This window comes from Bufo bufo, chromosome 2 (assembly GCF_905171765.1).
Source record: "Bufo bufo chromosome 2, aBufBuf1.1, whole genome shotgun sequence".
Lineage (NCBI taxonomy): Eukaryota > Metazoa > Chordata > Amphibia > Anura > Bufonidae > Bufo > Bufo bufo.
This window is the reverse complement of record NC_053390.1, coordinates 772,872,648-772,888,946: the sequence shown is the minus strand read 5'-3', so window position 1 is coordinate 772,888,946 and position 16,299 is coordinate 772,872,648. Positions and strand designations below refer to the sequence as shown.

The 16,299-nt window shown below is 43.3% G+C and overlaps 1 protein-coding gene across 1 annotated transcript in view; it reads right to left on the bottom strand.

Annotated features, from left to right (window-relative positions):
- LOC120991051 (cytokine-dependent hematopoietic cell linker-like) overlaps positions 1–16,299 on the bottom strand; it is a 156,568-nt gene that overhangs the window by 70,647 nt on the left and 69,622 nt on the right. The window lies entirely within an intron of this gene.

Here is a 16,299-nt window from a genome sequence, read left to right as displayed (position 1 = left end):
AAAAATGGATGGGAAAGTGGGTGTGGTTAGCTATGTTAATGAGTTTCAGTCAAGAAAAACTGACTTCAGATATTGCCCTTATGATAACTACCCTCCAAGGTAAAAAATTAAAAACACACACTAGTGAATGCTATGTTGTGCCCAGTGTTTAGTGGTAAAACAGCTGAAAGTGGGAGGGGCTGCATGTGGGAGGTCTTGTTATAGTTAGAGATGAGCGTATCAAAGCTGACGAAGAATTTAGAAAAAATTCTAATCACATTTTTCCTAAAATGGCGGCTTCACGTGTGAGGACTGAGGACAGGTGAAAAGGAACTCTGGGAAGGCGGGATCACCCAGATTGACATGCCTGCATACAGCCAATCAGCAGCCAGCTCTGTGATGTCACAGCCCTATAAATACGGCGGCCATCTGAGAGTCAGACATTTTCCAGTGTTCAGAGTGCGGGGACAGACGTGAGAAGGTGCTAGGGACAGCAATTGGAAAAACCTGATTGTGGGAAAAAAAGACAGAAAAATGATTTATAAGTGCAGGGAAAGGATAGGGAGGAATTATTTCAATTATATCTTAGTGCAGGCAGAGACGTCAGAAGGCGCTAGTGACATTGATAGGAAAGCGATTTACAAGTGCAGGGAAAGATTATTTGGGGATCTAAATAGTCATTAGACAGCTCTGTCATTCCAGCTATTTGTTATTGGGCTGCAAGTGCTATATTGAAAAGCTTTTAGGCTAGGTCTACATGACGACATGTGTCGCGCGACAGATAGGGCACAACTACACTGCAACATGTGTCGCGCACCAATTTTTATAATGATAGTCTATGGTGTCGCACTGCAACATGCGACATTCTGCGACGCAACAGTCACAGAAAAATCCATTTCGAATGGATTTTTTGCGACTGTCACATCGCAGCATGTCGCATGTCGCAGTGCGACACCATAGACTATCATTATAAAAATTGGGGCATGACATGGGTGCAACATCAATGTCGCGCGACAAATGTCGTTGTGTAGACCTAGCCTTAGTGGCTTATATCTTAGTATCTTTAGTACCTTATATCAGTACTACAAGAAAAATATATAGGCATTTCACTTATGCAGTTATTTCTGGTGAAGGCGTATAGGGGCGTATTTCAGTAAAAAAAGAAAAAAATATATGCACTAAACTCTTAAGTTTTTTCTGGTCAAAGCGTATAGTGGCCTATTTCAGTCCAACAAGAAGAATATATTCTCAGGTCACTTCTGCAGTTATTTCTGTTGAAAGCGTATAGGGGTGTATTACAGTAAAAAAAGAAAACTATATACGCACTGCACTGTTGCAGTTATTTCTGGTGAAAACGTATAGGGGCGTATTTTAGTCCAACAAGAAAAATATATTCTTAGTTCACTTCTGCAGTTATTTCTGGTGAAAGCGTACAGGGGCGTATTTCAGTAGTACAAGAAAAATATATGTGCACTTCACTCTTTAACCACTTCACATCTAGGCCATTTGCCCCCTTCCTGACCAGGCCTAATTTTGCAAATCTGACATATCTCACATTATGTGGTAATAACTTTGGAACGCTTTTACTTATCCAAGCCATTCAGAGACTGTTTTATCGTGACACATTGTACTTTATGCTAGTCATAAATTTGAGTCAATATATTTCACCTTTATTTATGAAAAAATCCCAAATTTACCCAAAAAAATTTAAAATTTGCAATTTTAAAAATTTCAATTTCTCTGCTTTTAAAACAGAAAGTGATACCTCATAAAATATTTATTACTTAACATTCCCCATATGTCTACTTTATGTTGGCATTATTTTGAAAATGTCATTTAATTTTTTTTAGGACGTTAGAAGGCTTAGAAGTTTAGAAGCAATTCTTAAAGTTTTTAAGAAAATTGCCAAAACCCACTTTTTAAGGACCAGTTCAGGTCTGAAGTCACTTTGTGGGGCCTACATAGTGGATACCCTGATAAATGACCCCATTGTAGAAACTACACCCCTCAAGTTACTTAAAATTGATTTTACAAACTTTGTTAACCCTTTAGGCTTTCCATAAGAATTAAAGGGAAATGGAGATCAAATTTTTAAATTTCATTTTTTTGGCAGATTTTCCATTTTAATCCAATTTTTTCTTTAACACATCGAGGGTTAACAGCCAAACAAAACTCTATATTTATTACCCAGATTCTGCGGTTTACAGAAACACCCCACATGTGGTCATAAACTGCTGTATGGGCACATGGCAGGGCGCAGAAGAAAAGGAGCGCCATATGGTTTTTAGATGCCATGTCCCATTTGAAGCCCCCCTGATGCACCCTTACAGTATAAACTCCCAAGAAGTGACCCCATTTTGTAAACTAGTGGATAAGGTGCCAGTTTTATTGGTACTATTATTGGGTACATATGATTTTTTTTTTTTTTATAATTCTTTATTTTCAAATTTTCAAAAAGAATACAAGTGACATAACATGCATTTCATGGTCATAGAGGGTCACATAAGAAACCACATAATACACATTTTAATGTCTTAATTGTGAGCAGATATGGATTCTCATTCTATCGAATACCTAAACGTTCCCGTTTATGAAGGGAAATAGCATATGTTATTAATTTTGCGCTAGTCTGATTTCTTTCCCCTAGGCTCTTCGTCGAGGCCATGCAAGAGAACATAAGTAGGCGGCCAATAAAGACCATTTGAAATAGACAGACAGAAGATCAAGGATCCACAGAGAGTAAAGATATAGACAGAAGGGAGGGGGGGGGGGAGAGGGGGGTAGGGAAGAGAGGGCCTTGACATACATTATTTTCTTCAGCCATTGGTATTACTACTACTAGTGCTGTTTCCACCAGGAGGCACCTCCGCCAGAGATCTCCAAGGGCTCCACAACTTCAGAAACCTATCATGAGTCCTATTTATCCATCCAGTCATCTCCTCGAATTTACAGATTTGGTTAACCTTAGCTTTCCATTCAAGTATGGAGGGAGGGTCTGTGTCTAGCCAATGTAGAGGGATTAACATCTTGGCTGCTGCTAGGAGATGCGAAACTAGGTTCCTTTTTGATGGCGCATAATCCGATGTGGGGAGGGATAGAACTACCATTTCTAGCTTGAGCTTGAAACCAGAGGTTGTGAGTTTCCGTATTATTGCTTCTACTTTTTCCCAAAAAGCTTTAATTCTGGGACAGTCCCACCATATATGTGATAATGTACCTATTCTCCCTCCACATCTCCAGCACTCCCTTGTATCAGACAATCCTCTCTTGAAAAGGAAGTCAGGTGTTCTATACCACCTTGTTAGCAATTTGAAGTGGTTTTCTTTTAAACGAGTACAGACTGAGAATCCATGTGAGTTTGCTAGTACTCTTTTGACCTCTGCATCACTTAGAGTTCTATTCAATTCCTTTTCCCATTCCCTAAGATATAGGGGCTTCAGTGGTTCTCCCAGGCCTCCCACCAAAGGATAAAGCTTTGCAACCTTTCTTGCGACTGTGATTGGTGAGCACATCAATTTCTCAAAGTCAGTCATGGACCTTTGCAGTGGGTACTGCTCTTTCAATTCCCCGCACACAGCTCTAATATGGGACTTCATGAGAAAAAATCCTGATGAGTCTACTATCTCACGTGGGAGCAATTTGAGGATGGAAGATTCCAGATCAGGCGTGACTTCACTAAGCCTAGTTGATGTAAGATAAGACCATATCTGCGGTTTGTCTCTATTATTTTTATTAAGGAGTTCCGGGATGAGGCTTACCGGCATCAGTGGAGATGGGTTAGGTGCCAGAGTTTTGCTCATTTCTCTCCAGACCTCTCCTAGTCCTATGAGCATGGGATCTACACCTATATCTCTTTTTGTGTATTTATCTGGTAGCCATAAATGTTTCTGGAAACTTTGGCCCGCACTATGTCTGCATATAGCCTGTACATATGGTTGTCTTTTAGGATCTACCAGTTCAAGCCATCTATTAAGCTGTATTGCTTTATAATAGCTGGCAACATCTGGTAATCCCAGACCCTCTTGTTCCTTATTTCTAGTCAGGATTCTATGAGAGACACGAGGTTTCCTGCCATTCCATAGAAATTTAGAGAACATACTTTTTATACTTAAAGGGTTTCTATCACTTGGTATGACATAATTAGCTGTCAGACACTAGCGATCTGCTAGTGTCTGCTCTGGCCAACCATCCTACTATAATCACTTGTGGGGCAGCGGTTTTGCTAAAAAACTAACTTTTATAAATATGCTAATAAGCCTCTAGGTGCTATGTGGGCGTCATTAGCACCTAGAGGCTCCGTCTACCTTCATACACAGCCGCCGCCCAGCGCGTCCCTCCAGCCCGCCCATGTCGTCCTCCGTGTGACGCAGCGGACGAGTTCTCGCGCATGCGCCGTGCGCGGCTGTATTCGGCGCATTTGAGATCTCAGCTTGGAGCGGTCAGACATTCAATGCGCATGCGCCGAATACAGCCGCGCATGCGCATTGAATGTCTGACCGCTCCGAGCTGAGATCTCAAATGCGCAGAATACAGCCGCGCACGGCGCATTCGCGAGAACTCGTCCGCTGCGTCCCACGGAGGAGGACATGGGCGGGCTGGAGGGACGCGCTGGGCGGCGGCTGTGTATGAAGGTAGACGGAGCCTCTAGGTGCTAATGACGCCCACATAGCACCTAGAGGCTCATTAGCATATTTATAAAAGTTAGTTTTCTAGCAAAACCGCTGCCCCACAAGTGATTATAGTAGGATGGTTGGCCAGAGCAGACACTAGCAGATCGCTAGTGTCTGACAGCTAATTATGTCATACCAAGTGATAGAAACCCTTTAAGAGAAAGGATTTGGGAATAAGGTAGGTTGTAAGTTTGCAGCAAATCCCGTATTTCTTTTAAGAGGGGGGTAAAATTATGTAAGTATAAGTCTTTGGTGTCTTTGGGAATATGAATCCCTAAGTATTTAATCGGTCCCTTAGTCCACTGGAATGGGAGCTGATTCCTCAGAGCCATTACTTTGGTTCCTGGGAGGGATATGTTTAGGAGCTCAGATTTGGAGTGATTGACTTTAAAATCTGATAGTGAACTATAGGTGTCTATTTTTCCTATCAAGGGGCTTAGTCCTTTTTCAGGATCTTTTACTAAGAACAATAAGTCATCTGCAAAGGCAGTGCATTTTAGTTCTCTCTGGCCATATTTAACTCCCGAGATATCTTTTGATTGTCTGACTAACTGTAAGAGTGTTTCCACTACTAAGATGAACAATGAGGGAGACAGTGGACATCCCTGCCCAGTTCCATTGGTGATATTGAAGGCCGGTGACAATGTACCGTTGGCTTTTAGTCTGGCATAGGGGTTTCTGTAGAGAGTTAGAATCGCCTGTATAAATATATCCGGAAAGGCGAACCTCTGCAGAGTCATTTTCATGAACATCCAGTTGACCCTGTCAAACGCCTTTTCGGCGTCGATGCTTAGTAAGGCTAGGGGGAATCCTTTTTTATGTGCTATGTGTATGGCATGAAAGATTCTGTGGGTATTATCCTTCCCCTCCCGCCCCTGGACGAATCCTGACTGTTCTGATCCTATCAGATTTGGCAAAAGCTTACTCATTCTGCATGCCAAGATTTTGGCCCAGAGTTTCAAGTCCAGGTTCAGGAGGGAAATTGGACGATAACTGCCACAGTTCTGGGGGTCCTTCCCTTCTTTAGGGATTAAGGTGACATGGGATTCTAGCGTCTGTCTAGGTAGGGAATCACCCTGTAGCAGGGCGTTACAAACTTCTGTAAATCTAGGGATTAAGATGTCTTGAAATTTTTTATAATATAGCAAGGACAGACCATCTGGTCCTGGGCTCTTGCCTGGTGGGAAACTTTTAAGGGTGTTTGTCACTTCTTCTGCCGTTATTGGACTAGTAAGATATGTAGAGTCTTCCTTTGTTATGTTCGGCAGGTGTAGGGAGCTCAGAAATTCCTTAATATTTTGTTCTTTATGTAAATCTCCGGCAGGTGTGTCTCCCCCGCGGAGATTATATAGGGCTGAATAGAATTCTTTGAAGGCCCTGGCTATCTCTGGTGTTTCCTGTGTCAGATTACCATTTTGTTTTTTTATGGCTGTAATATATGTTATATTTTTAGCTTTCTTTAGCAGAGAAGACATCAACTTCCCTCCTTTATCGCCGTGCGCGTATACTTTATGCTGAAAATTCAGCATCTGTCTCATAATCCTTTGATTGAGAAGGTCACGGAGTTGTAACCTAAGCTCTGTCAAAGCTTTTTGGTGTTCTGTTTTTAGTGAAACTTTGTGTATCTTTTCTACTTTTGCTATCTTCTCCAAAAGTGTGTCTACTTTCTTCTGTCTCTCTTTCTTAACTCTGGAGCCCAGGGAAATAAAACACCCTCTAACAAATGCCTTGTGGGCCTCCCATACCATGGGCGGTGAGCTGTGTGTGGGTGAATTGATCGCAAAATACTCCAACAATTGGGTCCTAACCTGATCCAAGTGAGATTGATTGAGTAATAAAGATTCGTTCAGTTTCCAGCTCCATTCTCTGTTTGGTAGGGAGGCCAGGGAGAAGGTCACCGTGCATGGTGCATGATCTGACACCGTGATAGTTCCAATTTCAGCTGACCTAGAGTTGGGAAGAAAAGATGCAGAAGTCAAAATGTAATCTAACCTCTGGTATGTCCCATGTGGGCTAGAGTAGAAGGAAAAATCCTTGACTGAGGGTTTGAGGCTACGCCATACATCTATTAGGTGTAGTTCATGAAGCTTCTTGTGGAGCTTGCTAAGGAGTTTTTGTGATATATGGGACTTAGTGGAGGATGAGTCCACTATTGGATCTAGTACAAGATCTAAGTCTGCGCCTAGGATTATTTGTCCCTCCGCAAAAAGTTTGAGGGTGTCTAGGGCCTGTAGAAGCCAGCGAACTGGTGATTTGTTAGGGACATAAAAATTTGCTAATGTAAATTTGCTGTTTGCTATTAAGCCCTTAACTAACAGGAGCCTTCCCTCCGCATCTGAATGTTGCTTTAGAAGGGTAAATGGCACTGATTGGTGTATTGCTATGGCAACACCTTTAGAAGCTGATATTGGTTGTGTTCTATGAAACCAGTGTGTAAATGGACGTTTCGGTAGTCTTGGCATTTTCTTCTGACGGAGGTGCATCTCCTGGAGGAACACGATCTGTGAGCCAAGTTTTTTGAGGGCAAGCATAACCTGACCCCTTTTCTGAGGCGTATTAAGGCCTTTTACGTTAAATGTGGAAACTACTATATCGGTCATTCTAAATGAGCTGTAACACCTAGTCTCTTAATTAAGAATTTCTGGTAATATGCCCACTAGACAGTCGTCTACCAGACAAGTCAAGGTTGGTGAGATACAATAGGGGGAGATTAGAGAAGATAAGGGGTGGGGGGGGGGGAGAGGACAGAATAAAAGTTTAAGAAAGATGTAGAGAATAATATAGTTGATCAATTACTAGGTTTGAAACTAGTAAATATATGCTGCCACATAGGGAAAAATCCTTAATGTATGTGGACAGCAGGGGGGGGTGAACAAGAAAAACTTTAAGCCTGGTCGCATCGTCCAGACATCTCAGTAACCAGCTTCAGAACTTTTTTTTCTGGTGACCTGTGTATATTTATTTATATACAAGCCCTGATGGCGCGCATGTAAGAGATATTCAGTTGGGGGGGGGGGGGGGGGTTAGGGATAAGGAAAAAAGGGGGGGGATGGAGGGGGGGGGGGAGAGAGTTGGGAAAGGGAAGGAAGGGGTAGGGAGGGGTAACAATTTCGCCATCTTCTGGGCAAGAAAGTGTTAAGAACAGCATACCTTTAACATTAATTAGGGCAAAAAGGTATAGATTGTGTTATACTGGATTACGTCTGTACCTGGGAGTCGCAGACGCAATCCCATGTAAGGACAGGGTCCAGGTTCCAGATGCAATATACTAAACACATTATTAAAAACTGTGTATGGTAGCATAAATCTCAGACGTGGCCTCACATAGAAGAACTCTATTAGCATAACGCTCGAGTATCTCCCATATGACTCCACATGTGTTAAGGCACTGGGTACCCTTTTAACATCAGCGTATTATCACACACCTAATCTCGCAGGGAGGCGATGGTAACCCATCTGCGACTAATGTCATCTTAAGCATTACTTTAACTTACAGATGGACGACTTAGTGTTGATAACATAAATGGAACAAACAATGTAGCTTGAAAGCAGACAACTGAAAAAATATAAAACGCAAACATGGCATAGTGAACGCCAGAGGATTAATCTAGAGGTGACAGTGAGTCCTTAAGATATATGCCGACTCATCTTCTAACCCCAGAAATGTGGGGGATAGATGACTAGAGCGCCCCAAAGTGTCGACTATGATCAATAGTAAGGACTGATCTAGTGATAGTATTTCCAACATGTCCCTCTTAAGTCCTCAGTAATACTGCACCGTATCACAACCTTGGACGTCTTCATGCCGGAGGGTCCGTAGCTTCTATCTGGAGTTTGGGTGCCTATGGGGTCTTGGCCCTCTGGACTTTTTTGCAGGATTCTGTTTGCTGCAAGGTCGGGAGTGCTGCTAGACAGGACACAGGCAGCCATGAGGGGATATCCATGGGCTGGATACCGATACGTTCCCACGCACCTTCTAGATCCTCTGGTACATGTATAGCAATACGTTTCCCGTTTTTGAGTACCGACAGTCCAAAGGGATACATCCATGTATACGGTATCTTCTGCGCCCTTAACGCATCTAGCAGGGGCTTTAATATTCGCCTCTTCGAGAGCGTTGATGGTGCGATATCTTGATATAGCGCAATATCTGCGCCATCATAAACAATACGGCTTCTAGTGCGCGCCGCCTCCATAACACGTGCTGTGTCTACAAACGATAATAGGCCGGTGAGTGTGAGCTTCTCTTTTTGAGAAATTTCTGCATATCTTGCTGCCCTTTATGCGATTTTGGTGTGTCTGGGGGTTCTAGCCCTCTGTCTCGCCCGTATTTGACCATTTTTTCACAGGTCACCTCTTTTTAAAAGGCTATAGATGCTGGGACGTGGAGGAGCTGGTCTCTCACACAGCCATCCACACCAACGGCCAGGCTCCGCCCCGGGTACATATGATTTTTTGATCATTCATTATAACACTTTATGGGGCCAGGTGACCAAAAAATTGGTTGTTTTAGCAAAGTTTTTATTTATTTATTTTTACGGCCTTCACCTGAGGGGTTCGGTCAAGTGACATTTTTATAGAGCAGAATGTTACAGACGTGACGATACCTAATATGTATACTTTTTCCTTTTTATTTACCGGTAAGCTTTACACAATAATAGCATTTTTGAAACAAAAAAATTATGTTTTAATGTGTCCATTTTCTGAGAGCTATAGTTTTTTTTTTTTTTTGAGCGGTTTTCTTATGTAGGGGCTCATTTTTTGCGGGATGAGGTGATGGTTTTATTGGTACCATTTTGTGGGACATACACCTTTTTGATCACTTGGTGTTGCACTTTTTGTGATGTAAGGTGACAAAAATTGCCTTTTTTGACACAGTTTTTTTTTTTTATGGTGTTTATCGGACTGGGTCGATCATGTGATATATTTATAGAGCCGACCGTCACAGACGCGGAAATACCAAATATGTCTATTTTTATTTTTTTTCTATTTTAAAAAAAAAAAATTATTCCTTACTTGGGGAATTTTTTTTTACATGTGAAACCTTTTTTTATTTTTATTTTTTTACACTTTATTTTTATTTATTTATTTTTTACACTTTTTGTCCCCCATTAGGTCATACAAGACCTCTGGGGGACATTTAACTTCACTTTTTTTTTTTTCACTGTTGATTTCTCCTGTAACTGGGGCTGACATAGTAGCCCCAGTTTCAGGAGAAATACACCCCCCAGAGAGGCTGTACAGCACTATACTTTGCTGTACAGCCTTAGTGCAGGGCTGATCGAGGTCTGTAGAATACCTCACAGCTCCTGCACTCACTCGGCTCCGGGCCGGAACAGGAAGCGCATAGCGGTTCCTGCACTGTATACACAGCACTCGGTGAGCACTGTGTATACAGCTATCTAGAAGGCAGGGACACCTGGGAACTAAGGGTTGTCCTGCTGTCACTGACAGTGGGCAACCCGATCTGCAGCTGCACGATTAGCGTGCAGCTGCAGTCTCTGAATGGACATTCAGAAACGTCCATTCAGAGATAGAGAACCACCTCCTGGACGTTTATAGTCAACGTGCGGACAGGAGGTGGTTACGTTTTTTCTGGTCAAAGCGTATAGGGTCGTATTTCAGTACAACAAGTAAAATTAACTGCATTTCTGCAGTTAATTCTGATGAAAGCGTATAGTGGCCAATTTCAGTCCAACAAGAAAAATATATTCTCAGTTCACTTCTGCAGTAATTTCTGTTGAAAGCGTATAGGAGCATATTACAGTAAAAAAAGAAAAATATATACGCACTGCACTGTTGCAGTTATTTCTGGTGAAAGCGTATAGGGGCTGTAACGAGTCTCGACTCGTTCTGCTCCACTCTCCCGGCACTCCCTAGTTTTCAGACAATAAGGTCTGATTGTTCAGTCGTCGGTGATCCGGACCCGAACGACAGCTACGTGGTGTCTTAATTCTTGCAGAACCAACACCAGGCAGGCTGTATGTGAGTTCAAATGGAAAATCTCTTTATTGAATGCGCACAACATACTGTTATATTCAACAGTTTGAACACCTCCCCCAAACAACCACTCCCTATTGGTCCCTTGTAAAACTCCCTCTAATTGGCCATTTAAATGAGGGCTTGAAACAAGGTAAGCAGGGATTGGTCCGAAAGCTTGGCTGGAAGGCGGATGGGTGTGGCCATGCAAATGAGAGTTTGCCACAATCACAGAGAGACTCAAACCTAGGGCAGGACAGAGGACCATTACACTACTCCCCCCTTTGAAAACAGTCCAAAAGCCACAGTGGGACCCTCACCAGGTCAACTCGAAAATGTTGGGAAAATATTCTTAAGGTTCCAGATCCATCTGCCGAGACAACCCATCTGCATTCCCAATTTGAGGCCCTGGCCGATATTGTAGGGTGAAATTGTATAGTTGCAGAGCTAGGCTCCACCATAGAAATCGGCCGTTCTCTCCCGCCACCCGGTTTAACCATATCAAGGGATTGTGGTCCTTCATGATGGTGAAAGAGCATCCATACACGTAGTGTAGGCGTCTGTCACAGCACAGTCGTTCAGCACAGTCTATAGTCCACACAAAATCGGGTCGTGCCATCCCGTTTCGGGACTAATACTACAGGGGAAGCCCAGGGGCTTGCTGACGGTTCGATCACCCCTAACTCAAGCATCTCCCTAATCTCTGCTCTCATCTCTTCTTGCACGGCTCCAGGAAGCCTATAGGCTGGTTGTCTCAGGGGCTTCTGCCTAGGGGTCTATACCTTGTTCACAGCTATGTGAGTGTATCCAGGGAGCGTCAAGAACATCTCTTGTCGGTCCTGGAGAAATTCCCTGACCTGTTCTCGTTCCTAACCTATCTCCTAGCTGAACATCTTCCACTCCCTTAGAACGGTCACTGATTTTGGGTTGTTCCAGCATCGGTAGATATTCAGATTCCACGATGGCAGGAGCGCATATGGCGGCTACTGCCTCAGCCCTCTCGTGATAGGCCTTCATCATATTGATGTGGTACGTCCTCTTAATTATTGTGTCTGCACACATGCTGGTGACCACATAGGTGGTGTCGCATAGCTGTTTTGCTACCCGACAGGGGCTCTGCCAGGAGGCCTGTAATTTATTTTGCTTTAAGGGTTTTAGTACCAGGACTTTTTGTCCGACACAAAAAGTGCGATTCCTAGCAGACCGGTCATCTTCTGCTGACTCTGGGCCGATTGCACATTTTCATGGACTAGATTGGTAAGTTCCCGCAGTCACCCCCTGAGTTCCAGAACGTAATTAAGGATGGGGAGACCTTCTGGGTCCTCTACTCCCTCCCACTGGGCCCTCAATAAGTCTAGAGGTCCCCTAACCAGTTTCCAATACAACAGCTCAAATGGGGAAAACTCTGTGCATTCTTGGGGTAACTCTCTGTAGGTGAACTGTAGATGAGGAAGATATTTCTCCCAATCCTTCCTACTCTCCATGAAGGCCCAAAGCAACTGCTTTAGGGTCCCGTTAAATCTCTCACACAGCCCGTTAGTTTGAGGATGATAGGGGGTGCCCTGGAGGGGTTTAATCCCCCAGAGGCACCATAGCTGCTGCAACAGCTCAGCGGTGAACTGGGTTCCCTGATCGGACAATATCTGCCAGGGAAACCCTACCCTAGTACTGTATCAGCCTGAATGTTGGCTAAGGGAATGGCCAATCCACCACTGTAAGAATATACTTCTTCCCAGTGGCACTGGGGCGGGCCAGTGGGCCTATAATATCTACTACTATCTGACGAAAGGGTTCTTTATTAGTGTTGGGTGAGCATGCTTGACCAAACTCCATTTTCACTCTAGCATCACGATGCTTGGCACATCGCGGTGTTCGGCTTAACACTGCGTGTGCTCAAGCGCGATGCTCGAGTATCCTCCCCGCACGTTTGTTGGCTGCTACGCAGCCAATAAACATACAGGGAAATACTGGCCCTCACTGGAAGCAATGTTGGTTACTGGCATTACAGTAATTGTCTGGCCGGAACGCATCATCTGGTGCTATATAGCACCCGATGACACGTGGTTCAGCTCAGTCTTAGTCAGGGAGAGCTGCAGCAGAAGGGACAGATAGTGTAGGGACAAGAATTGTTTACTGTTGAAAGGTGTTAGAGACCCAAAAGTCCTCTTAAGGACTATTGTTTTATCTGGCTGCAATATATATTATTAGCGCAACCTGCCGCTGCTGACAGTGACACAACCTCTGCTACATCTGTTGTTACATTAGCGCATCCTAAATATCTGTGACATTCAGAGCAATAGTTTGGCCGCTGGTGACAGCGACATTACCTGCGCTACATCTCCTGTATAACGTTTGCGCATCCTAAATATCTGTGACATTCAGTGTAATTTTTTCTTAGCCGCTGGTGACAGTGACATTACCTGCGCTACATCTACTGTATAATGTTTGCGCATCCTAAAAATATCTGTGACATTCAGTAAAATTGAAACAAATCTAACGCCCTATTAGGGACCCTCGGGATGTCATAATCAATGTAACATACGGTCAGAAGACCAAAAAAATCCCTTTAAGGGTCTCTAACTAATGTTAAAATATATCTTTATTCGTTCAATACTAAAATAATAAATTCTATAAGGAAAATCTAGTGTTAAAACTATCAGAATACAGTTGAGAGATTGAATATATGTTATTATCTTCTCATATATTGAACTATCCACTGTTGCTTAAGGCTAGCAACAATTCAGGGGTATAGTTGTATTGAGTGTATATTCATTTAGATTCCTATCTTGGTATTGCAACCATGAAGGTACTTGATGCAGGGAATCAGTTTGATGTACTCATGTGTGTACCAGTTCAACCAGAGATGCATATGGCTGTCTAGTCATATCCCTCAAATATGGGCCAGAACAAGTTGGTTGATTCTGATTTTGTGTGATTTGTACTGTATCACTCAGTACACCATGTTCCTACACCGTAGCCACTTGTCCAGTGGAGCGTTTGTCTCAACTGTTCAGACACATCCAGTGTTACTGCCACTTGTTATCTTAGAGGAGATTATACCTTGTTGCAACAACTGGCAATGTTTTAGACCAGTTGGCAACACTTCTCTCTCCTATATCAGTGATCCTGTGTGCTGATAGTTGATCACAGTGACTGCGTTTGAAACTCGCTCTTATATTAAATTCTCTCTAAGCTGTGCCTCATATTGCTGTTAAGCTGTGCTTAGGTTTGCTGTGTAATGACAAGGTGCCTTTGCACAATCGCTATCTGGTCTGTAGTAAGATTGTTTCGCCGCAGGTGACAGCGACATTACCTGCGCTTTATCTCCTGTATAATGTTTGCGCATCCTTAATATCTGTGACATTCAGTCTAATTGTTTCGCTGCTAGTGACAGTGACATTACCTGCACCACATCTCCTGTCTAACGTTTAAACATCCTGAATATCTGTGACATTCAGTCTAATTTATTTGTGCATACACTTAGAAAACCTGCGCTACTGTACGTGTGACATACTTGCAAGCATATATACCATTTAATATTCTCAAAGTGAGCAGTAAGGGACGGGGAAATGGCTGTGCTACTGATGGTGTACGCAGAGGTCGTGGCCCTGGGTGCGGTGAACCTGTGCCTGTAGCCAGAGCACAATGAATGATTGTGATTGGCGATCACTTAAACGTTTGGTGAAATCAAAACGAAGAAAAACAACAGTAGGACTCAGGGCTATGTTTAATAGTGAAAGTAAGAGCATTTCCACATGCACAATGCAAAGGGAACTCAAGGGATTGGGACTGAACAGCTGTGTAGCTGTAAGAAAACCACTCATCAGTGAGGCAAACCAGAAAAAAAGGCTTCAATTTGCTAGGGAGCATAAAGATTGGACTCTGGAGCAATGGAAGAAGGTCATGTGGTCTGATGAGTCAAGATTTAGGCAGATGAAGAGAGGCAGATGAAGTGATGCACCCATCATGCCTAGTGCCTACTGTACAAGCCTGTGGGGGCAGTGCTATGATCTGGGGTTGCTGCAGTTGGTCAGGTCTAGGTTCAGCAACAGTATGTGCTCCAAGAATGAGGTCAGCGACTACCTGAACATACTGAATGACCAGGTTATTCCATCAATGGATTTGTTGTTCCCTGATGGCACGGGCATATTCCAAGATGACAATGCCAGGATTCATCGGGCTCAAATTGTGAAACAGTGGTTCAGGGAGCATGAGACGTCATTTTCACAAATGGATTGGCCACCACAGAGTACAGACCTTAACCCCATTTAGAATCTTTTTTTTTTTTTTTTGATGGCGACTTTTTTTTTGGACAGCCAGTGTACACTGCGTGCAGAATTATTAGACAAATGAGTATTTTGACCACATCATCCTCTTTATGCATGTTGTCTTACTCCAAGCTGTATAGGCTCGAAAGCCTACTACCAATTAAGCATATTAGGTGATGTGCATCTCTGTAATGAGAAGGGGTGTGGTCTAATGACATTAACACCCTATATTAGGTGTGCATAATTATTAGGCAACTTCCTTTCCTTTGGCAAAATGGGTCAAAAGAAGGACTTGACAGGCTCAGAAAAGTCAAAAATAGTGAGATATCTTGCAGAGGGATGCAGCGCTCTTAAAATGGCAAAGCTTCTGAAGCGTGATCATCAAACAATCAAGCGTTTCATTCAAAATAGTCAACAGGGTCGCAAGAAGCATGTGGAAAAACCAAGGCGCAAAATAACTGCCCATGAACTGAGAAAAGTCAAGCGTGCAGCTGCCAAGATGCCACTTGCCACCAGTTTGGCCATATTTCAGAGCTGCAACATCACTGGAGTGCCCAAAAGCACAAGGTGTGCAATACTCAGAGACATGGCCAAGGTAAGAAAGGCTGAAAGACGACCACCACTGAACAAGACACACAAGCTGAAACGTCAAGACTGGGCCAAGAAATATCTCAAGACTGATTTTTCTAAGGTTTTATGGACTGATGAAATGAGAGTGAGTCTTGATGGGCCAGATGGATGGGCCCGTGGTTGGATTGGTAAAGGGCAGAGAGCTCCAGTCCGACTCAGACGCCAGCAAGGTGGAGGTGGAGTACTGGTTTGGGCTGGTATCATCAAAGATGAGCTTGTGGGGCCTTTTCGGGTTGAGGATGGAGTCAAGCTCAACTCCCAGTCCTACTGCCAGTTTCTGGAAGACACCTTCTTCAAGCAGTGGTACAGGAAGAAGTCTGCATCCTTCAAGAAAAACATGATTTTCATGCAGGACAATGCTCCATCACACGCGTCCAAGTACTCCACAGCGTGGCTGGCAAGAAAGGGTATAAAAGAAGAAAATCTAATGACATGGCCTCCTTGTTCACCTGATCTGAACCCCATTGAGAACCTGTGGTCCATCATCAAATGTGAGATTTACAAGGAGGGAAAACAGTACACCTCTCTGAACAGTGTCTGGGAGGCTGTGGTTGCTGCTGCACGCAATGTTGATGGTGAACAGATCAAAACACTGACAGAATCCATGGATGGCAGGCTTTTGAGTGTCCTTGCAAAGAAAGGTGGCTATATTGGTCACTGATTTGTTTTTGTTTTGTTTTTGAATGTCAGAAATGTATATTTGTGAATGTTGAGATGTTATATTGGTTTCACTGGTAAAAATAAATAATTGAAATGGGTATATATTTGTTTTT